The sequence below is a fragment of the Manihot esculenta genome, chromosome 11, assembly GCF_001659605.2.
Source record: "Manihot esculenta cultivar AM560-2 chromosome 11, M.esculenta_v8, whole genome shotgun sequence".
NCBI classification, from domain to species: domain Eukaryota; kingdom Viridiplantae; phylum Streptophyta; class Magnoliopsida; order Malpighiales; family Euphorbiaceae; genus Manihot; species Manihot esculenta.
This window is the reverse complement of record NC_035171.2, coordinates 1,836,425-1,860,349: the sequence shown is the minus strand read 5'-3', so window position 1 is coordinate 1,860,349 and position 23,925 is coordinate 1,836,425. Positions and strand designations below refer to the sequence as shown.

Below are 23,925 nucleotides of genomic sequence, written 5' to 3'. Positions count from 1 at the left end.
GTTAAGTATTATTATGAACATTGTTAAATATTATGGATTTATTTTATATATTCTGAATATTGTTAAGTATTATGAACATTACTTATAATTATTATGAATGATATTTGATTTATATTCAATATGATTCTTAATTATAAATTATTTGATTATACAGGGAATATCTAAATAAAAACAGGGAACTATTTTTTGTGATTGAATTTTAGCATATTAGCGACGGATTAGCGACGGATTTGTGAGAATTTTTTTTAAATTGTGTTAATATTTCCGACGGAAAATTTCCGTCGCTAATTATTTCCGACGGATTAGCGACGGAATGTTCATCGGATGAATTGGAATTTCCGACGGATTTAGCGACAAAAGTTTTTCGTCGCTAAATTTTTCCGACTGAATTTTCCGTCTGAAAATCCGTCGGAAATCCGTCGCTAATATTTCCGACGGAATTCCAATCCGTCGGAAAAAATTAGCGACATGACTTTAAGCGACGGACTTGAGTCCGTCGCAAATCCGTCGCTGAAAGTTTCAGCGACGGATTTTTTACTTTCAGCGACGGAAAAATCCGTCACTGATACCCTGTTTTTTTGTAGTGATTGTTTAATTTTAGTATTATTAGTATAAGCTTATAATATATCCCTATGAATTTCTATAGAGAACTTTAACATAATATTTTAATTGTTAGTCTTATGAAAAATAATATATGTGACTAAACAATATTTATCCAACTATTATAATATCAAATGTGAAAATTATAAACTTATAAATTAAAAAGTATAAATCATATATACTTATTTTTCTCTTTTATTAAATTTTTGTAATATCATTATTCTAATTATGTTTAAAACTTTAGTTCAGTTCATATTAATATAAGTCCTAATTTTACACTTAAAATTAAAATGAGTTTTCTTTTTAATTTAAAAAAAAATTCACAAAAATATAATCTTAATATATTCATTTTATATAAAACTTACTCTCACAATCTCAATTCCGTACATTTCTTCATACACCTCTTTCTCCTCCATTTTAAAAATAGCTCGTGCTTTGAAATTTTTTTCTTTTTTATTATTCTCTTAGCATCTAGCATCACATGATTCCGCAATGCTAATAGATAGAAATTGAACAAGGAATCATCAAAATGTTGTGATACTTTGATTTGAATGATTCTTTTAAATGATTATTTTTCTCCACCACCACGCTGTTGTTGCCATCCGTTATTGTTTGTAGGCAAGTTGCATATTTTATTAATATATAAAACAAGGTATATTAATAAAATTAAACAATTTATTTTATGAAAAATTATTATTTTTATATTATTTTAAATTTTAAAAGATAAAATAAGATATTATAATATATTTTTCATTGGTCAATGGTTTCAAGTTTAAAATCTAAAAGAGAAAATGTTTTGTTTCTCTTAATAGCGGAATGAATTCATATTAGAAAGATATTATTTTATAAAATAATAATGCTAAAAAATATTAACAATGATTAGTTAATTAAAAAACTTTGGTAAGGGTTATATTAGCCTAAAATACTAGGATAAAAGTCAAATTAGTTCAAAGAGAATTTTAAATTTTTAGTCCAAATAAATTTAAAACTTTTTTTCTTAGGTCAAATAGACCCATTTTCTGGAAAAAAAAAAGAAAAAGAAAAAGGACCCATTTTTATAAAAATAAGTAAAATATTGATTATTTATATTTTAAATAAATTAATATTAATTTTTAATTTTAAGTATAAAATTAAATATTTATTATTCAAAAAGGAAAATAACAATAAAAGCAAACTCATCGTCTACTTGTTTCCCGTTTCAGATTTCCCAAATTAAAACCAAGCTTCTTCCTACTTCTCAAATTTATGTAAATGAAAAGAAAAAAACTAAAAATTTAAATTAAGGAGTTGCTCCCCAATCATTGTTTCATTTTCTTCTTACAAGCCCTAACAATTGAAGCTCTGAGAGACTAATATAACACTCTGAAATGGTTCGTTCATTCATTGGTTTAGTAGATACATCATGATCTATTCGTTCGTCATTCAATAAATATATCATGATTTAATCGTTCATCTAGTCAGTAAAACCACATATGATCCGTTCATCCATATATTCGATAAAACTATTATAACTCTAAAGGCACGTGTTCGATCGATAATATAGCTTGTCCATTCGACTATATGACTGATTTATAGAGGTGTAAATGAATCAAGCCGAGTGGAGTTTTAAAGAGTTCAAGCTTAGTTCGTTAAAATTTTTTCGAGTTCGAGCCGAACTCGAGTTCTACTCATTTTGAATTCGAACGGAGTATTAATAAATTCAAAATCGGCTCGTTTAGCAGATAAACTTAAATGAGTCGAACTTTTATCGAGTTTAGTATCGAATAGTTCAATTTATTTATATGTATAATGAATTTTAATTTAAAATTAGTAAGTTTAAAATTAAATAATTTTAGCTAAATAAAAAAAATATATATAAATTAGCTTGTTAACGTATAGAGATGAGCTTTTAAATCTTAACGATCTAAATATATGTAAGTTTTAATAGTGTAATTAAACTATATAGAGTTAAATTTTAGAAAATTTAGATTTGGTTCATGAAAATATATACACGCTTAATTTATTTCTCTTATGATGTTAATCTCAGTCTGCTTAAGGAGACCGTTCACGAGCCTACTCATGAACTCGAAAACAAGACTAGTTCACAAGGCTTAATTATCAGAATATTATAGAGTTTAAATTTGACTCATTTATTAAATGAGTCTAAAAATTAAGGCCGAACTTGACTCATTTAGAAATCGAGTCCGTCATAGTTTTCATTAAGTCGTATCAAGATTGCACGAGTCGGTCCTCATTATCTAGATTTGCCATCAATCTAGCTGCTCCATAGGTAAATTCAGGAAAAGGTGGCAAATATAACAATTCATCCCATTTCTTCTTCATCTTGGTAAAGTAAATAATTAAGGATATGTTTCCTTGATTGAGAGCACATATATCTTTCTTCATATCACCATGGGTTTTTTTAGTAGAAATTTATTGTCTAGGCCAACCCCATTGATTAATGTAGTTTTTGAGAGAGAATTAGATATTCAGTTTGTGGCAACATGGGCTTGGGGTTGTCATTTCATTGTCTTTGAACATTGATTAAAAATTTATGGACTAATTTGACTTTGTTACTAGTATTTATAGGCTCAGATAGAGAGAGGGGGAAGGAGAGAACAAATGCATCCCTTCATTCTCTCTGGAAGGATTATGGCGCTGTTTGCATTGGCTAATGCGTTTACTCTTTGGTTATTCAATTGGTTGATAAGGCTTTTGGCTAATGTCTTTGTCAGTATCAGAGGTGTGGCAGTGTCCTTTCCAGTTTTTTGGCAAAAAAAAAAAAGGTTATTTATATATTTTTTTTTAATTATTCTTTGTCAGTATCAGAGCTGTGGCAGTGTCCTTTACAGTTTTTTGGCAAAAAAAAAAGTCTAGGGACCAAATAAACAATTAATAATATTTGAGGGATTAAATACAAATTTGTTCGTTAAGGAAAAGAGAAAAACACGTATTGGATTCCTTGATATAAATATTTCCTTCCTAGTGTTTACGGAGGTTAGGAATGATGGATCTAGAGGGTCTACCCATGCTTTGCGAAGGAGGAGTTGTCCGATGACACCACCGTTGAAGAGGTAACATTTGCCGATAGTGAGGGGGTTAAAGTTGCCGATAAGTCCATCGGTGGAGACGTTGAGGTGGGCTGCGACGGTGGAGACTTTAAGGACGGCTCCGACGGTGGAGACGTTGAGGACGGCTCCGACGGTGGAGACGTTGAGGACGGCTCCGACGGTGGAGACGTTGAGGAGGGCTCCGACGGTGAAGACTTTGAGGAGAGCTCCGACGGTGAAGAGGATAGCTCTGACAGTGAGAATACTACGAAACGTATCCTTGTCAGGAACAAAGATGAACCTTAAGGCTACGATGACCCTGACTATGAGGGCAACCAGAGGGATGTCTATATTAATTTCAGACGACAGTACCTTTGTAGTTTTTCTTTTATAATTGCATTCTTAACTGATTGGACAACCTTCTTCTCCAGGGTTTTGATTTTGATGACTATCCAAAGTCAGGTGACGGAGAATTTTTTCTGGGTGTTGCTTTTCATGTGGATCTTGAAGATGATGATGAGGAATTTACTGTAGGCTGCAAAGAGGCCCTTGCCTATGCAATCGAGGAACAGAATAAAAAGGTGTGTTGCTAATCTTAGATGCTAACTATTGTAACCGATTATACATAAATAGTTATTTCGCATATATTTTTTAATTGTATTTACCTTGGGTTTTTTTTTTCTATGTTTCTGATTATTAATTACATATCCATCTTACATTTTATTTAACAAAATGTTTGCGTATGGTGCAAATCTGAGACTCCTTGATATTATAAGGCAAATGCCGAATCAGTTGCCTTGTATCACATAACTTTCAGAGCTGAAGATGTTTCTCTTGGAGAAGTGAAAGTTTATCAAACTAGAGTCTTCCATAGTTTAGTTCCTGGTCACAAGGAGACTGTAGCACATATTTTCAGGCTAAAAGAACCAACAAACAAAGGTAATTGATTTATGTTAATAGTTAGCTTATTTTTTTTATTTTCTGTTGTCTTTTATATAGCTTTGTTTTTTTATATCTTCTGTGTTATTTGCTTTGACAACCTTTTTATGGTTGATATTACCTAGTATTGATGGGATAATTGTTGCACTTTTTTCCCTGTGGTTCAGAATTAGCATTACCTAAACTTGAGTTTGAAATATAGAAAGAACCTGGAATTGATGAAAAGGTCATCTTCAATGGGATGTGCGGATGAAATAGACTTGGCCGAAAATTTTATCCTTTATAAAATTTCAAACCCACGTAAGATTGATGAAAAGCCTAATATAGGATGAGAGATTACGAATAGTCTAAAAGTCAGAGTTAGTAATATTTAAAATTTATTTGAAAGTTGTAAAACTTTTAATCTTAAATTTTCAATATATATAGCTTGACTGAAAATTCTTAATTGCCCCTTTTTAATGGTTAATGTCTTCCCTAATAGCTGGGCTCCTCCATGAGGCGTGAGAAGGTGGAGAGTGGACTCCCTATGAAGATCAACCTCTGTTGGTCTAATGGATACCTTTTCGGCCTGATTTTTTTTTTCCCTTAATATTATTATTATCAATGGTGTTGCTACCCTCCCACCTTGAGAGTAATAGTTTTCTAGACCTATGGCTTGCTTAGCACAGAAACATTGAAGTGGAATTTGAAACCTACTCCAATAACTTGAACATCCAGAATCATCTTATGTGGGTTTCATCTTAAGATGAGAAGAGTGTTGATCAAGCTTGGAATGGTTAGTATCTCCAGGACGGCGAATTCAGTGATTTTATTGTCCTAAGCAAATTATGAAATTGGTGAATTGGAGAAACCTGAGCCGTTAAGACTGCTTGTTCACTACAAGAATTCACAATTTCACTAACGGATTTCACTAACGGATGGTAAATCCGTTAGTATCACTAACGGATTCACCAACGGTTTAAAATCCGTTAATGATACTAACGGATTCACCAACGGTTTGAAATCCGTTAGTGATTCTAACGGATTCACCAACGGTTTGTGATTCCGTTAGTAATACGAACGGAATCACTCTAACGGAATACTAACGGATGAAGCCATCCGTCAGTAATCCGTTAGTGAAAATTTTGGAGCCAAAATCCCAGTCTTAAATGAAATCCCTAATTCCTTAAAATCAAAATCACTGAAATCTGAAGTTGCCTCCAACCTTTCCGTCGTTCACTGCCAAGTGCATCCATCGACAGCCACCATCAACGGTTCGTCGCCATCAACGGTTCGCCTTCATCAACAGTTCGCCGCCATCGACCGTCGACAAAGGAGCTTATTCTCAGCATCAAAATCCACAGGCTCCAGGTTCATTAAGTGCGTCACTGTCGGCGACGGCGCTGTTGGCAAGACTTGCATGCTTATTTCCTATACTAGCAACACCTTTCCCACGGTACTGTCTCTCTTTCTGGCTTTCTCCCCCTTTTGTTATTTTTCTTTTTTTTCTACGGTTATTCCCCTTCTGCAGAGTTCCTTTCTTTTTCTATTTTGAAATGTTCTTTTTTAAAGCCATGTTCTTCCATGTAACCATCTCTACCGGGCCAGAAGTTTTTTAATACGTATTTATGAATTAAGTGAAGAATTTAGTTTGAATTTCAATTTTGGGTTTTTCAACGTATTTAGAACTTAGATCAGCTCTTACTAGTGCGTTTTTAATTCTTGGAGCTCATGGATTCTATATGAGCGCAGTACTTGTTCTGAACCTCAATTTGTTAGTCGTGGAATTCACTAAAGTCGAAATTATAGGGCTAGATGATGTTGATTTTTACACTTGTGCACCAGCTGGTGCACTTGTGCACCTGCTGGTGCACTTGTGGACCTGCTGGTGCACTTGTGGACCTGCTGGTGCACTTGTGCACCTGCTGGTGCACTTGCCAAGTGCACCAGCTGGTGCACTTGTGCACCTGCTGGTGCACTTGGACAAGTGCACCAGCACTTGCCTTGTGCACCTGCTGGTGCACTTGTGCAAAGGTATACTTTTTTAAAGGTATACTTTTTTAAAGTGTATGCTTTTAAGATCTTTGGTAAGATATCACATGGCATTGGTTATTTCCAGTGCCAATTGAGCTTGATGTACAAGTTTAGAGTATTCTTTTGGGGTTCAATCAAATGGATTATGTTATATTTTCAAGCTAGCTACGGTCATGTATTTAGGAATGAAGAAGAGCCAAACCTAGATTAATCCCATCTTTTGTTTATACGGAGTGCAGTTGACTAGACATGCTAACCAGCAAAATTGGCAGTTTTTTAGTCTTGTATTATGGGAAACACGTTTGAAGTTCAAAGATAGTGCAACTGTGCAAAACAAACTTGAGGATTCAAAGTCTATAAAGTTGGAAGTAAGTATAAAATTGATTATTTGGGGGCAATTTTTTTTATAAAAAAAATGGTATTGCTTGTAGGCCTGTGCTTTTATGAAATATGGAAGCTCATTTTTATGTTGGATAGATAGTATTAAATTTTTTTTTTATCAGGTATGCATTTTGTATGGAAAGTGCAACTGCCAGTATATTCCCAAATGCTTCACCTCGTTATTCTTGTTGGTTTTGGGTTTTCGTTATCCTGGCATGTCAATTTCAATCTTGCTTATTTTTGGACATCTAAATGTTCACTTCTCCCAAATCATTCCTTGAACACTTTTCATTGTGTTTTGTTGCATTGATTCTGGGCATCATAATTGTTTCTTCATCATATATTTTAGATGTTCTCAAGAAGCTAACAACACAATTTTATCTCATTTAATACGTGTCTCTTTTCTGCATATGCAGGTTTCCGATTATTGAACCTGACCCTGGTCATACAAAGCTTCAGCTTGCTAGCAGTGGCTTGGAAGCCATCAGACGAATAACAACCCCGATTGCTGCAGTTGCTGTATGCATGAGATACATCTTCTTAAGTTTCTAAGAATTGCAACTTATTTTCACCTAATTTAGTTAAAAGATACATGAAGTTTGAGCTCATTATACTACCATGAGAAAAATATATGACGAATTTATTTGCTGTACTTAGAAGGAAAGTGATCTTGTTGTTTTTTGGAGCTTGTGTTCCCTTCTGAGCGACTATTTGATAAATTTTAACATTTTTGTTTATTATCAAAATGAAATTGTTGTCCATGAGTGTAATGTTAATATGGAGTCATAAGTTGAAAATTGAATCTGGATCTAGAAAGGATAGTTATGGAATCTTTCACCAACCATGAGAAAGAAGAAAAATAAACTTGTGGAGATCAGTTGTAGTGAGAGGGTTGATGTTTTCTATATTTTTTCTGCCTAATCAGTTGCTGCTTTGTGGGATCCCATGCTATTCCTCATGATTTGGGATTCAGAACTCTTGTTGACAGTGAATTTATGATGATAAGAAATCTATGCTTGAGACAATTCTAAGTTTCATCAAATTTTAGGAATTCTCATGTCTTATAAAAATTTTGTATGAGGCAGTGAAACTTGACCAATTTCTTGATGCTTTTTGCGTAACAGTTTTGTATTAGTTGTCCATATAGCATGTCTAGCATTTAACATGTAAACTTTTTTTGTTAAAAAAATGTAGAAATTATATTTATAATATACATAACCATGAAGAGCAGTTGTTCTATTGTATTTTGCATATATTTTTCCTCTTATACTGATGGTTGCATAATCAGGTCATTGGTCCATACCTGCTGGTGCACTTGTGCACCTGCTGGTGCACTTGCCTTGTGCACCTGTTGGTGCACTTGCCTTGTGCACCTGCTGGTGCACTTGGCAAGTGCACCAGCAGGTGCACATTTGAAGTGCACCAGCAGGTGCACTTGGACAAGTGCACATGCTGGTGCACTTGGACAAGTGCACATGCTGGTGCACTTGGACAAGTGCACCAGCACTTGCCTTGTGCACCTGCTGGTGCACTTGCCAAGTGCACGAGCAGGTGCACATTTCAAGTGCACCAGCTGGTGCACTTGTGCACCTGCTGGTGCACTTGAAATACCAGCAAGTGCACTTGTCCAAGTGCACCTGCTGGTGCACTTCAAATGTGCACCTGCTGGTGCACTTGGCAAGTGCACCAGCAGGTGCACAAGGCAAGTGCACCAGCAGGTGCACAAGGCAAGTGCACCAGCAGGTGCACAAGGCAAGTGCACCAGCAGGTGCACTTCAAAGTGCCAGAGCAAATGCACAAGTAAATACAGCAGCAGGTGCACATTGGCAGTGAAATTGAAATCTAATTGCATTGTGAAATTTTTTTGTTGCATGTGTTTGAATTTACACTAAGTGTGCGTGGATAGGTAGATATTCCAAACATGATGCATTTTTAATATGGATGATGGCTGAATACGTATACTGATTGCTGTAATTTCTCATTAACAGCCTAACGAACCTGGTTATACTGCCCCGCCACCTTCCCCTCCAGTAGAAGATACTGCCATTGATATCAGGCAAGTTCAAATTTATGTTAATATTTAGTTCCAAAATGAATGTAGTTATCAGATTATCATTTTGATATAATGCACAATTTAATTGTTGGTTTTCAGGCTCTGTTCGAAGATAGGGTTTATAAGTTATTTGTTTTCATATCAGCATATTAATTGTAGTTAATATGACTGCTGAACGAAGTTGGATGTATGCTCGTCTCATAGACGGTTTACTGAATCCCAGATATTTAGAGGGTATGAATGAATTTCTAGAGAAAGCTAAGACCTGCACAGAGTATTTAAATGGCGATCAGATCCGCTGTCCTTGTAATCGATTTAAGTGCCAGAACCGTAGCTTTCAAGATGAAAATACAGTTAAATATCATTTAATGAAGCATGGTTTTGTTCAAAATTACCTTGTTTGGTATTTGCACGGTGAAACTGAAGTGCATGACGGATATGGTGATACAGATTTAGACATGTCTTATGGTTCTGACAGTGTTAATCACCCAAATTTCAATCGTTTTGAGGACATGGTCATGGATGCAACAAGCTGTCATGTAATGCATAATGATACATATGAGATGCCAAACTCGGCTGCACAGAAACTGTATGATATGTTAAATGCATCTAAGCAACAACTATGGCCTGGCTGTGAAACTCACTCCCAGTTATCAGCTGTTTCACGTTTATTAAATCTGAAGGCTGAACATCATTTCTCGGAACAGTGTTTTGATCAGATTTGTGAACTCATGAAGGAGATGTTACCGAGTGACAATGTCATGACGGACAGCTTTTACTCAACAAAGAGACTAGTCCGAGGATTGGGGCTTCCTGTACAAAAGATACACTGTTGTGCGAATGGTTGTATGATTTTTTGGGAAAATGATAAAGAACTTACACGATGCAAATTTTGTGACCATGAAAGGTTCAAACGCCTGAAGCACAACTTGGGGAAAGGGAAGAGTCAAATACCATACAAAAAGATGTATTACTTCCCCATTACACCACGTTTGCAAAGACTTTATGCGTCATGTGTTACAGCTAAGTATATGACTTGGCACAATGACCATGCAACTGAGAATGGGGTGATGCGCCACTGTTCAGATGCTCTTGCTTGGAAGCATTTCAACCAAACTCATCCAACCTTTGCACTGGAGGCCCGAAATGTCAGACTTGGCCTTTGCACTGATGGATTTCAACCATTCGGTCAATCTGGGCAACAATATTCTTCATGGCCAGTAATACTAACTCCATACAATTTGCCACCAGGTATGTGTATGAAAGATGAGTACATGTTCCTGACAATTATAATACCTGGTCCCAAGAATCCGAAAGAGAAGCTTGATGTGTACATGCAGCCATTAGTGCAAGAATTGAAAGAACTTTGGGCAACTGGTGTTAATACTTACGATGTTTTCCAACAGAACAATTTTACTATGCGTGCTGCATTAATTTGGACTATAAGTGACTTCCCTGCTTATTCAATGCTCTCAGGGTGGAGCACTGCAGGACGCACTGCATGTCCCTACTGTATGGAAAACACAGATGCATTTACATTACGAAAGGGGGGTAAACAAACATGGTTTGACAGTCATCGGAAGTTCTTGCCTGACGACCACCCTTTCCGTCGAAACAAGACATCTTTTATTAAAAACAAATGTGTATCGAAGTCACCACCGCCAATTAGAACTGGGGAATAGTTGCTAAAAGAAATTGAGCAAATTGGGTTGAGGCGGGTTATAGACATTGACAGTCATGAAATAAATTGTCGGCTTTCAAAGATAACTGGTTGGCGTAAGCGGAGCATATTATGGGATTTGCCATATTGGTCTTCAAATTTGATTCGCCACAATCTTGATGTCATGCACATTGAAAAGAATGTATTTGAAAATATTTTTAATACAGTTATGAATGTGGAGGGGAAGACAAAAGACAATATCAAATCAAGGGAAGATTTAAATGAAATATGCAGGAGACCAGAATTGAAGAAAGATCCAATTAGCGGGAAATATCCAAAAGCATGTTATTGTTTGGATAACCAATCGAAGGTGATACTTTGTGATTGGCTTAAAACACTCAAATTCCCTGACGGATTTGTTTCCAATCTAGGGAGATGTGTTGATAGTCGGAAGCTTAGACTTTTTGGTATGAAAAGCCACGACTGTCATGTTTTCATGCAACGAATTCTTCCTATAGCTCTCAGAGAGTTCTTACCAAATAATGTTTGGCAACCAATAACAGAGCTTAGCAATTTCTTTAGAGAACTCACCTCAACTACACTTACTAATGGGGACATGCAACGGTTACATGAACAAATTCCTGTGATCCTTTGTAAGCTTGAACGAGTTTTTCCTCCAAGTCTGTTTGATTCAATGGAACATTTACCAGTACACCTTGCATATGAGGCATTAATTGCAGGACCAGTACAATATCGGTGGATGTACCCATTTGAGAGGTACACGTACTTCATATTTACTCGCACTCCTTACCATGATGAATTACTTAGTAAACATATATAATTTTTGTTTCCACACACTAGGTACTTGAGAAAGTTAAAGAACAATGTTAAAAATAAAGCAAGGGTTGAAGGTTCAATATGCAATGCTTACTTGGTAGAAGAAGCAAGTGCATTTTCTGCTCACTACTTTGAAGCACATGTAATGACCAGACATCGAAAGGTTCCACGCAACTTGCATGAATTTGTATCTGATGATGACATACCAGGTAAATTAAGCATATTCAAATGCACAGGTAGAACTATCGGAAAAGGAAAATCCAGATATATGACTGAAGATGAAATCCAAACCGCTCAAACATATATTCTATTAAATTGTCCAGAGGTGAAAACATATATTGAGTAAGTATTGGTAGTTATACTAATAGTCAAATACCTCTTATATTGTACATTATTGTTAAACATTACTTGTTTCTCTGTATGTATAGTATTTATGTGGAGCGAGTAAAGTCGACACAACCAAATATCACAGATGCAGCTGTTGATGAAAAACTAGAGACGGACTTTGTCAAATGGTTTTACAAGTATGCCCATGAATCGCCAAACAATGTACAAAATCAGCTTATGCAAGATGTGGCGAAGGGACCACTCAGAAGTGTCACCACTTTTAATGGGTATTGTGTTAATGGATGTAAATTCAACACAATCAATGGAAATTCAAGTAGTAACTCAATGAATTTTGGTGTATGTATAAAAGGGAGTAATTACAGTTCTGAAGAAAGTGACTACTATGGACAGTTGGTCGAGGTGTTGCGATTGGAGTATCCAGGGCTACCAATTAAGCGGACTGTACTTTTCAAATGTGACTGGTTTGATCCAACACCAAATACGGGCACCAAGGTGCACCGACAGTATAGAATTGTTGATATTAACAATAAGCGTAGATACAGTAAGTACGAGCCATTTGTATTGGCCTCTCAGGCAACACAAGTCGTTTATGCTTCATACCCGAGCAAGCGTCGTGACAAAAATGATTGGTGGGCTGTGATGAAAGTTAAAGGTAGACCCGTTGTTGAACTATCTCAAACGTCTTCAAAGACATATGAACCTTTTCAAGAAGATGACATAGAATATGCTGAAGTAAATATCGATGATATTAATCAACAACACTGCCTCAATGATCCTAGCGGAGGAATGACTGAGATTCATGATGACGTTTCGACAGATGAAGACGAATTCCTTAGTGACCCTGATTCTGATGCAGATGCAGACGGTGATAATGAGTACAATTCATATGAATCAGAGTAAATTCATCTATATACTAAAGAAGTTTGGAGTTGTATATTTCTTTTATTACTCAGTGAGTACCTTAATACATTTGTATATATTTAATATAATGTTTATGAACTTTATATTATTTTTGACTATGACATTTTTTGTTTATTCACAGATGAGGGGACGTGGAAGGGTTAGCAAGGCCAGAGGACGGGTTCAACTTCCTGCAAGTGCAAGTCAAGAGGACGCGAATACAGATGACGGACATGAGCATGAGGCGCATATACCACGGGCACCGACGGGACTTGGGGATACGGAACTTCAGATATGGGTTCCACTTGCATCCAGTGTACAGCCATCTCATATAGATCGATCATATACACCAGTTGCACCATCTGCCGATGCACAGCTTCCCCGTCCCCTTCCACCACCTCACCGTCACAGTTTACATCCTCACCACCCTCCTGCAGCTCCACGACCACCGGTATCACATACACATTCACCTCATTCTGCATCCCCTTCTGGTACTGCATCCGCTAGAGGGACAGGATCTGCATCAGCATCTACTCCATCATCTGCTCCTGCATCTGCTCCAGCATCAGCTGCATCGACCACTGCTGTAGGCGGAACACAGTCTTTCAGACAGACTATTTCACTCATTAACAACAAGTAATAATTAATTGTTTATTAATTTACAATATTTTAAATGTTACCATTTACTTACTCTAAAATTATCTTGTTCATGTAGTTTGCATCCGTCGGAGATGTGTAGCCGCAAGATAACTCTGATAGTGAAAGAAAGATTGGTCGAGGAAGGCCACTGTTGGAAGACTGTGCCCAATGAAACCAAGGAGTTTTATTGGCAGGAATTCAAGGTGAAGCATATTTATTTTATCAGTTTATCATCTATTTTTGAACTGTTTAATTACTATCTAATCATAAAATGTAATCTTTTTGCAGAAATACTTTCTATGGGACCAAGCAATTGAGAGCTTGGTTAAAATTGCCTGGCAGAAAAAAGCCGCTGAGCGATACAGGGGCTTTATGTGGGAAATCCGGAAAGGAAAGGCGAAGAATCTTGCAACCCCTGATTATGTTTTGAGGAAGTGGCAGGAAACTTGGAACACTTCTGAATACAAAGAGAAGTGTGAGAAGTTTTCTGCCAATAGGCGCAGTGAGGCTGGAGGTTCAGGATCTGGCATTTCCAGGCACGCATGAGGTTCTGTTTCACAGTACACCCACCAGCGGAGGATGGTATTTCTTATAACTTTTATTTTATAATTATCTTCTTATAAATATTTTGGTTCGATGACAAATGCTACAATTCTTATAATTGGTAACAGAGGGAAAGACTAGGCAGAGAACCACATCCGCATGAGTTTTTTGAGGCCACACATAAGAGAAAGGGGACGGAGGAGTTTGTTGATGGCAGATCAAAAGCTATTTATGTAAGTTCATCTTAAATGTAGTTATTAACAATTTTGATTGACGTAAATTGTTTTACTTATATGTTACTTTAAAATTATAATGCAGGATAAATACGTAGAGCTGAAGGAGGCTGCTACACATCAACAGGAGGGAAGCAATGAACCAACGCCCATAAATGAGGCCCAACTGTACTACGAAGCGGTTGGTGGACAGAAAAAGAGTCGAGTTTATGGGTTAGGGTCCCAGGCCTCAACATATTTTCATGAGCCAGCTCATTGTTCTGCATCATACACGTCTGCACCCCCAGTGGATCCTCCTACAATTGAAACAATGAACAGGATGCAGAATAAAATTGATCGGCTAGAGACAGAGAATAGTCGAATCACCACAAGGCTGGACGAGTTGCAGACGTTTATGCATAGGATGATGGCACAACAGGGTATTGGGACATCCACTCAGACATCTGGTCCTACGGCACCTCCAGCTCCGTCTCCACAGCAGCGGCGTGATGATGCTCCTGTCATTGGTGATCATCATACAGATAGTGATGATGATACAGATGATGAGCTAGCTAGTTTAGTTTAGTATGTACATTTTGTTATGACCAGTTTATAATTTTTTTGCAACATATAATTGTAGTACAAAATCATTACGTTTTTTATATATTTTAATGAGTAATTTAGTTTTGTCTGTTTATAGTATTTTTATTATATGAATATACAAATGGATGTATATGAATGTACAGGGTACAGGTACAGATGCATGTATATGAGTGTACAGGATATAGATGGATGTGGATGTATATGATTGTGGATGTGGATGTATATGAATATACAGGGTGCAGATGGATGTATATGTACAGTTACAGGGTAGGGGTAGGGGTAGGGATGTGTAATTCTGTATTTTTATTCACTAACGGATTAGTAACCAAACATCCGTCACTGTCACCAATGAAAAATTCCGTTGGTGATCCGTCACTGTCACCAACGGAATTATCCGTTGGTGATCCGTCACTGTCACCAACAGAATTTCCGTTGGTGATCCGTCACTGTCACCAACGGAAATTCCGTTGGTGATCCGTCACTGTCACCAACGGAATTTCCGTTGGTGATCCGTCACTGTCACCAACGGAAAATTCCGTTGGTGATCCGTCACTGTCACTCACGGGTATAAATTTCCGTTGGTAATTAAAATTACCAACGAGGATTTTCCCGACGGACTTAGTCCATCACAGATCCGTTGGTGATCGGTTTCACCAACGGAATTTCAGTAATTACCAACGGAATTGTCCGTTGGTAATTATGAAATTTCTTGTAGTGGTTATAATAGGCTTTCAAATGGTTTGTCTTATTTGTTACTAGGTTGGAGAGAACTAATGAAACATAAATGCAAGTCTAAACTTTATTTAATTGTTTCATCATGATGCATGTAGAAACAACGTTAAATATTAAAATATGAAATATAGCAATTTAAAAAAAAATTATACATATATATATGCATTTGGTGGTCATGTATAAATTGTCAATAAATAATTATTAATAGCAAAATGGTGCTTGGATGGGTAAAACTTCCGTATGCAGTTAAAAGAAAAACAAAGTAGATGCAATTATATTCTCCAATAATGTCATACATTAATGGATGTGGCCAAAGTAAGGAGAAGCTTCAACTTTCAAGGTGTTTGTTTAATATTCCATCTAGGTCACCAACTTCACATCCTTCAATATATTAAAAATATAACTAATCAAAATCACTAAACATAAAATTAAATAATAAATATAGTAATGGTATAAAATGATTGAAGTTATCAAAAAAATTGAATGAAACTTCTGACGTTAGGGCACCATATTTTGACGAAAATAGATTTTTTCGATTGTCTAATTATTTTACCATATCCTCTATCGCACCAGTTTTCTCCATATGAATTTTTAATTTTTCAGTATTTAGTTTCATCATTATGGACACTAAATTCAATAATGATTATTGCATGCAAAATTCAGTAATGATTACTGCATGCAATTCTTTTATTTTTAATGGTCCAGGTCCTCCGTATGTATATATAAGTGATTATTTTTTCTTAAATAAAATTAAAGGCAATAAAAATATTTAACATTAAAAATTACAGTTACCTCCTTTTCAAGTTTTTAAAATTACTTGAAGCCCAAATGACACCCACAACAGGCCCTTCTGCAATCAGCTTCATCAATTTAACTTCATCTATTTTATCTTCAATTAGTTTTGCTCCGGAAATAGTAGCTACCGAGTCCTTCCGTATCTGATAAATGCAACACATTTTGATTGATATTATATAATTTAATTTGAATTAAAGAAACACTACACTTAATTACCTCCCTGATATATTGAGGCTTCCGTCCTATAAAAGGACATAGGTCTTTCGAACATAACTCCTGATTAACTAATATTTCTTCAACATACTTAAAGTGGGATATTGCATAATGGCCTACGATGTTTATCAGCATCTGGACATGGAAACCCACGAATCCCTATTGTTCTTAGTAAGAATTATATTCCATCGAGCTTCAATCACGACAACTATTGCTACGGCCCAACATATATCTTTATTTAAAAAGAAAAAAAGAAGAAAATCAATAATGAATATACATTACTACACATAAAAATGATTTTCTTTTTCTATAGAGTAAGCTTATAAATTAAAATGAAATCAGTTGCATCTATGCATATTCATTATTGATCATAAATCAGTTAATGTGTAGTAATGTATATTCATTATTGATATATGTGTACCATTGTATATTCATTATTGATTTTCTTTTTTTTTCTTTTTAAATAAAGATATATGTTGGGTCGTAGCACCGTGATAAAAATCAGTTAATTCTTACTAAAAACAATAGGGACTCGTGGGTTTTCATGTCTAGATGCTGATAAACATCGTAGGCCATTATGCAATATCCCACTTTAAGTATGTTGAAGAAATTTTAGTTAATCAGGAGTTATGTTTGGAAGACCTATGTCCTTTTATAGGACAGAAGCCTCAATATATCATGGAGGTAATTAAGTGTAGTATTTCTTTAATTCAAATTAAATTATATAATATCAATCAAAATGTGTTGCATTTATCAGATACGGAAGGACTCGGTAGCTACTATTTCCGGAGCAAAACTGATTGAAGATAAAATAGATGAAGTTAAATTGATGAAGCTAGTTACAGAAGGGCCTGTTGTGGGTGTCATTTGGGCTTCAAGTAATTTTAAAAACTTGAAAAGGAGGTAACTGTAATTTTTAATGTTAAATATTTTTACTACTTTTAATTTTATTTAAGAAAAAATAATCACTTACATATACATACGGACAGTGGTGGAGCCAGGAGCTTCCTTTTGGTAGGGCACTGCAACTGCACTGCTGCGGCACCACCAGCTGCGCCACTGCAGCACCTTCATCCCCTTTAAAGCATTTTCCGGCCGCCGGTACGGCACGTGCCCCCCTTGCCGTACCCTCCCTCCGCCCCTGCATACAGAGGACCTGGACTATTAAAAACAAAAGAATTGCATGCAGTAGTCATTACTGGATTTAGTGTCCACAATGATGAAACTAAATTCTGGAAAATTAGAAATTCATACGGAGAAAACTGGTGCGATAGAGGATATGGTAAAATAATTAGACAATTGAAAAAATCTATTTTCGTCAAAATATGGAGTCCAAAAGTCAGAAATTTCATTCAATTTTTTTGATCATCTTAAGATGAAACCCACATAAGATGATTCTGGATGTTCAAGTTATTGGAGTGGGTTTCAAATTCCACTTCAATGTTTCTGTGCTAAACAAGCCATAGGTCTAGAAAACTATTACTCTCAAGGTGGGAGGGTAGCAACACCATTGATAATAATAATATTAAGGGAAAAAAAAAATCATGCCGAAAAGGTATCCATTAGACCAACAGAGGTTGATCTTCATAGGGAAGTGTTCGCCAGAATCTAGCTGATTACAACATTCACAAGGAGTCACAACAATCTAGCTGATTACAACATTCACAAGGAGTCACTCTCCACCTTCTCACGCCTCATGGAGGAGCCCAGATATTAGGGAAGACATTAACCATTAAAAAGGGGCGTCAAGCCTAACATATATATTGGAAATTTAAGATTAAAAGTTTTACAACTTTCACACGTAGATAAGAACTAACAAAAACAAATTTAGTGTTAAACTTGATAAAGGGAGAGAGATTTTATAGAAGTACAATAAAAAGTGCTTGATCAGATAAATATATAATGAGATATTAATAAATAATAACAATAATAATGGATGAAGAACTTAGTTTTAAAATTGACTCTTAATCTTATACTTCCGAGTTTGGAATAAAAAAAAAAAAGTAAGAATTCAATTTTATTATTTCCTTTTCTATAATTATTTTTTTGTTTGAAATCAAAATTTTAAAATTAAAATAGAGTGAAAAATAAATAAATTCTATATATATAGAGAAAATAAATCAATTCTATTCGATTATATATAGAGAAAATAAATCAATTCTATTCGATTCAATCCATTAATCCCTTAAATCAAATTGGTTCAGTTGCTGAAATTATGCAATTTGAGGTTAAAACTATAATCTTCTTACAGCAAATTAATCAAATTAAGAAACAATGCCTATTCACATGTAAGACTAGTGGATAAAATATATGTACATCTTTAGAATTTATACTAAAGGCTAAAAAACACTTGTATACCAAGATCAAAATGTCATTGTCTATTCATCAAATATTGGTAAGTCTAATTCTCAATCACAAATAAAAGATGGAAATCGTACGGACATCATTGATCTTTTAAAGAAAAACATTTCCTTGTCGGTTCTTGTAGACTTAAAAGCAATTCAAGACACACAAATTCGTTTTCATATGGGCAAATTAGTTAGCTTGAAAAATAATGGCTTATCACATACTTGCAAATAAATTTTTCCTTGAAGACTTGCATTGCAGTATAGGCTAAAACAACTTGTATACCAAGACAAAAGTTTCATACCTAATTGCTAATTACTCAACCATAAAACAAAAATAAAAAAATAAACCTCAGCAAACAATTATCCATGTCAATACCACATAACATACCACCATAAATTCTTTCACCAAAAAAACTTGTCAAGGAACTGCATATACATTCAAAAAATACCACAAAATGATAATTGTTTGGGAGTTTTTGCATATAGCAATAGCAGCATTCTCATATTTCAATTAGCATGGTCATCTGAAATATAAATAAATAAATAAATAAAATAAGCAACAATTAACTTGTTCATTTGAAAAATAACACTATAATAGAAAACCAAAAATAAACAATGAAAGTCAAACAGATATAATTGATACTTTTTAAAAATTTTTAAATTAACTCACCTTTTTGGTTCCTTTAATCTGAAAACCTTCAGACTTCTGCTTGCTACCACGAATTAAACTATGGAAGACCCTAGTTTGATAAAGTTTGGTGCCTCCCAGAGTCATATCTTCAGCATTGAAAGTTATGTGATACAACCCAATTGATTCAACCTTTGCTCTGATAATTTCAAGAGGATTCAGATTTGCAACCTATGCAAACATAAAATCTATTTATAATTAATAATCTGAAAGGTATATAGAAATAAGCAAATAGAATCATTCAATAGAATCAATTTCTTCAAAAATTTGCATGTGATTTGGATAAAATTTACAATATTTAGCATCTATAACAGAGATGCCCACCTTTTTATTCTGTTCCTGCACAGCATACTCAAGTGCCTCTCTGCAGGCTTTGGTAAAAGGCTATCTTCATCTTCGAGATTGACATGAAGAGCAACACCAAAGAAAAATTCTCCCTTAGCTGGCTTGGGATAATCATCAAAATCGAATCCCTGAAGTAGGAACTCAAATCCATTCAAGAAGTTAATTATTAAAAAAAATACAAAGAAAATAGTCGTATATAATTACCTCTCTTTCCTTGTACTGACGTCTGTATTCAAGATAGACATCCCGCTTCTTGCCCTCCAAATCAGTGTCATCGGAGTCATAATCATCTCCGTCACCGACATTGGAAGCATTGAACACTATTCTTACGGAACCGAGTTTGGAAGGATCGAACGGGGAGCTCTCCTCTTCCTCTTCACCATCGGAGCTATCTTCAGCCTCTTCACCGATGGTGTTATCGGTGAATTTATGCTCTTCACCGGTGGCTTTATCCGCAACTTTATCCTCTTCACCGGTGGCTTTGTCCGCAACTTTATCCTCTTCACCGGTGGCTTTGTCCGCAACTTTATCCTCTTCACCGGTGGCTTTATCCGCAACTCGTTCGCATAGCTTGAGTAGATCGGTCTATTATTTATAGGATAGGAAGACAACCTCTGCAAACGCTAGGCAGGAAAAATGGGGAATTGCTCGTCTTATTTATAGAATAGGAATCCAAATATAATAAACAAATTTGTATTTAACCCCTCAAATATTATCAATTTTTTATTTGATCACTCTAACTATTGATATTGTTGATATGTAAAATTTTAAAATATAATTATTATATATATATATATATATATATATAATTTTTATTATATAATAATAGAATAATATAGTTAAATCAATTATTATTTATGTTATTTTTAATTTGTATATTATATATTACAAATTTTGAATAATTTGAAGAATTTTAATTTTAATAAATTATAAAATATTAAAATAATTTAATTTTAAAGCAGGTTTGACATGCAATATCAGCGGAAATTGAAAAGCTTAACAAACTTCTGTTTGCATGTGCATGTTATGAGCTGCATTCAATTCAACCCTTCACTCTGACAAAACGCAGAGGATTCTCACTTTAACTGCAGAGGATTCTCCAACCCTTCACGCCGTTTTCATGTTAAATACATAATGATTTAATTGGGCAGGTAGTTGAAAATCGAAGTCACTTTCCCATTTCAAAAGTAATTACCGCATGTTAAATCATAAACGATTGCACTGTTATCAAGTTTCTTATATTATATTCTGGTTCAAATTCTAGCTTTTATTAAAACGAGGACAAATCAATTCACCCATCAATGATCAGCATAACAAGTACTATAGTAAATGTTTCAGATTTATAACACCATAAGAATGCATAAAACTTGCCTGCCCTATAGTAAATGTTTACTCAGTTTATTTTCTTAAGTTTGTAAATTCCAATTTTTTGGTCAGTTAGGGTTGGGGGATGTGCAATGGGAATAGGACCTGGAATCTCAGGACCAATGGCACCTGTAACCGTTATGGATAATGTGGGCCAAAATCCATTGAATCTGGGTCAAACTTCTAATTTTCCAGTGCAATAAGTAGCTGGACAAATGACTCAGGCAATCTCTGCTCAAATCAAGGATGGTACAGAGCAGAGAAGGTGTGCTAGGGGATCCTCAGACAGGCATATCTGGGATGTCAGGAGCCAGGAAGATGCACTCAACTGCTGCTGGCTCAGACAGTCTCTGTACCGAGCTAATATGAACCGTAAAGCCATATAGTGTGAGTAGCCGAACTGGATTCCACTTTTATTTTGCCCTTTATCTATTAAAAAAATAATTAAAAATAAAATGTCAAACAAATTAAGTACTAGAGACAGAATAGGATGTTAGAATAATGTCATATAATATATGGATCATGTAAGAAAATGTATGGTTGCATATCTTCTTCATGACATTGATCATTCATTTAATATGATATTGCTTTGCCTCAACCACAGCACCTTCCCTCTCCTTGTCAGAGCATAGAATATGTGTTCAACTTTAAGAGAGAGTTCAACTAAATTCAATACTTGATACTTACCTTTACTCAAAATTAAATAGGGAGTATTTGAAAAAAAAAATTCAATATTTATAATAATTTATATTTATATTAAATATAATATGAAGTGGGCATATATTAAAATTAAAAAAGGGATTCACTTCATTATCTCTCGTGATTTCTTCTTTTTTAATATGTAAACCACTTCTTATATCCCTTTCTCGCAGTCTTCACAAAATTCTGCCATCATTTTTCTTCAAGTCTAAGATAGGGAAACAATTGAAACTTAAATTTCTTTTTGCTATCCCTAAGGATCGGTTAGTAGAAGGCAAAAGCTTGACTTGTTCTTTCAAAAGCTATTGCAACCATTTTCTAAGATTCTTTTTTTCTATTTTAAGACTGGAAATGTAGTCTTGAAGCATATCAGTCACGTCCTTGAATTGCCTAAAATGGAGTAAAGATTTAGCTTTCAATTCCAGAGCAACTTCAAAGTGAGGAGAGAGAGCCAGGCCACATCTAGAAGGTTCAAGGCAGAAACAATATCACTATGTTTTTTTGTTGCAATGAGATTTATAGCGTCCTTAATATAATTATCTACAACATGTGGAGATTATTGCACAAACTATATTTAACATCAATGTATGTAAAATTAAACCTAAGATAAGCAATGCCCATTGAGTATGTAATTGAGTAATTGATAAAGGAACTTATTAAAACTTCTATAAGGCATAAAATCATAAACTATAATCATCATCATCATGAACCAACCTTTGAACAAGGTCTAACGTGGGCAAATCAAGAACATGCACACCATTAGAAAAGTTAGATGTCATCTTAGCTAGCCCATTGGTGCATCTGTTGGTCTTTTTGTACACATGCTTGAAAGAGATATTCTGATATGGATTAATAAGGCAAGCCATCCATATTGATTTTCACAGTGCCCTTCTACTCATTTTTTTCATTCAACTTTGGTAGCTACCTTATCTCAATTTTGAAAGACAATTGACATAAACAACTTGAGAAACATACTCCTTGGTCTGTTGCACCGATAGGTATAAGCTGCTGCATGTGCTTCTTTTGACCTGTCCTGAGATTATTCCTTTCTCCATGATGGTTCACATTATTACTACGCAGATTATTACCAAGCCAGTCTTGGGTCTTAACCATTGGGGAATTAAAAGCACTCCATGTAGACACGACAATAGCACCTTCCAACTTAATCTGCTGCATTGAGGTGAAGTTGAGCTCATTCAACTTTTATGAGCAGCTTTTCGTGTAAAGCTAGCCAGAGAAATAGTCGGACTCGTTTAGAGCCCTACCACTTTCAGACCAAGAAATGCTTTCAGGTCACATTCCTTTCCACTTTTAATACAATTCTTTTTAATTTTGATTAAATTTAATAATTAAAATAATAGAGAGTGCCACATAAGTAATAGAAAAGTCATCCACTGGCTACTTCTCGCGTGATAACACGCTTTATGCTGACTGTGTAATTTTGTGCTTAATTATTATATTTTTCAAGAGTTTAGATGCTCAATAGATTAAGATTTTAGTAAAGGGTGTATTAGGCAAAAAGTCAATAGTACAAGTATGATGTATTTAGCCAATAAAAACCTCTCTAACATGTTCACACACTTAAACAGTGGCTAATAAACGTGGCTAATCAAATTTTTTTTATACAATTGATTTTGATTATGAATTTAAATCTGAAATTTCTTTTAATTTTAAGAATGACTTAAATACTAATGATTTAAACTGCATTAATAGTTTTTTTTAAATAAAATTTGAAAATTAAAAAAATAAAATATGAGATCTCTCACATTTATTCAAATACACTTACCCATTAGATTAAAATTTATTAATAAGTAATGATATTTATTTCAGGAAACTACAAAATTATGATTTTATATTACTAATTGGGTAAATAAACTTCCCTAAAAACATTTAATATAATCGAGAAATTATTATATAATGTGTTGCCAAATCATTCTCTACCGGCAATTGCATGACAAGACATAGGATTAGTATATGGAAAAA

At 34.8% G+C, this 23,925-nt stretch overlaps 1 long non-coding RNA gene across 4 annotated transcripts; it reads right to left on the bottom strand.

Moving 5' to 3' along the window:
* Positions 1-15,854: 15,854 nt before the first annotated feature.
* LOC110625730 lies at positions 15,855-20,513 on the bottom strand. 4 transcript variants are annotated; one of them, XR_002489596.2, is made up of 4 exons: positions 20,083-20,512; positions 19,858-20,006; positions 19,516-19,704; positions 15,855-17,653 (listed from the first exon to the last, which is right to left on the bottom strand). It is a non-coding gene; the product is annotated as an uncharacterized LOC110625730 (long non-coding RNA). The 4 variants fall into 4 exon arrangements; XR_006352418.1 differs by having other exon boundaries at positions 15,855-17,638; XR_006352419.1 differs by lacking the exon at positions 15,855-17,653 and adding an exon at positions 18,611-19,369 and having other exon boundaries at positions 20,083-20,513.
* Between the last annotated feature and the right edge of the window lie 3,412 nt (positions 20,514-23,925).